Genomic DNA, 464 nt, shown 5'->3' with positions numbered 1-464 from the left:
CAAGACTCAAACAAGAACACAAAATATTTTTGATTTTTTTGATTTTATGATTTTTTTTGGATTTTTATTAATTAATTTCGAAAATATTTTTGGAAAAAATGAAAAAGAAAAGAAAAATTTTGAAAAAGATTTTTGAAAGAAAAAATTACCTAATCTGAGCAACAAGATGAACCGTCAGTTGTCCATACTCGAACACTCCCCGGCAACGGCGCCAAAAACTTGGTGGACGAAATTGTGATCACTATTCTTTTCAAGTTGTTTGTCTTTGTATGAAATCATTATTATGGCACTGGTTGAATTCACAACTCCGTTCAACTAACCAGCAAGTGTACTGGGTCGTCCAAGTAATAAACCTTACGTGAGTAAGGGTCGATCCCACAGAAATTGTTGGCATGAAGCAAGCTATGGTCACCTTGTAAATCTCAGTCAGGCAGATTAAAATGGTTTATGGGTTTCGAAAATAA

This window comes from Arachis duranensis, chromosome 7, assembly GCF_000817695.3.
Source record: "Arachis duranensis cultivar V14167 chromosome 7, aradu.V14167.gnm2.J7QH, whole genome shotgun sequence".
Classification (NCBI taxonomy): domain Eukaryota; kingdom Viridiplantae; phylum Streptophyta; class Magnoliopsida; order Fabales; family Fabaceae; genus Arachis; species Arachis duranensis.
This window is presented reverse-complemented; position numbering follows the sequence as displayed.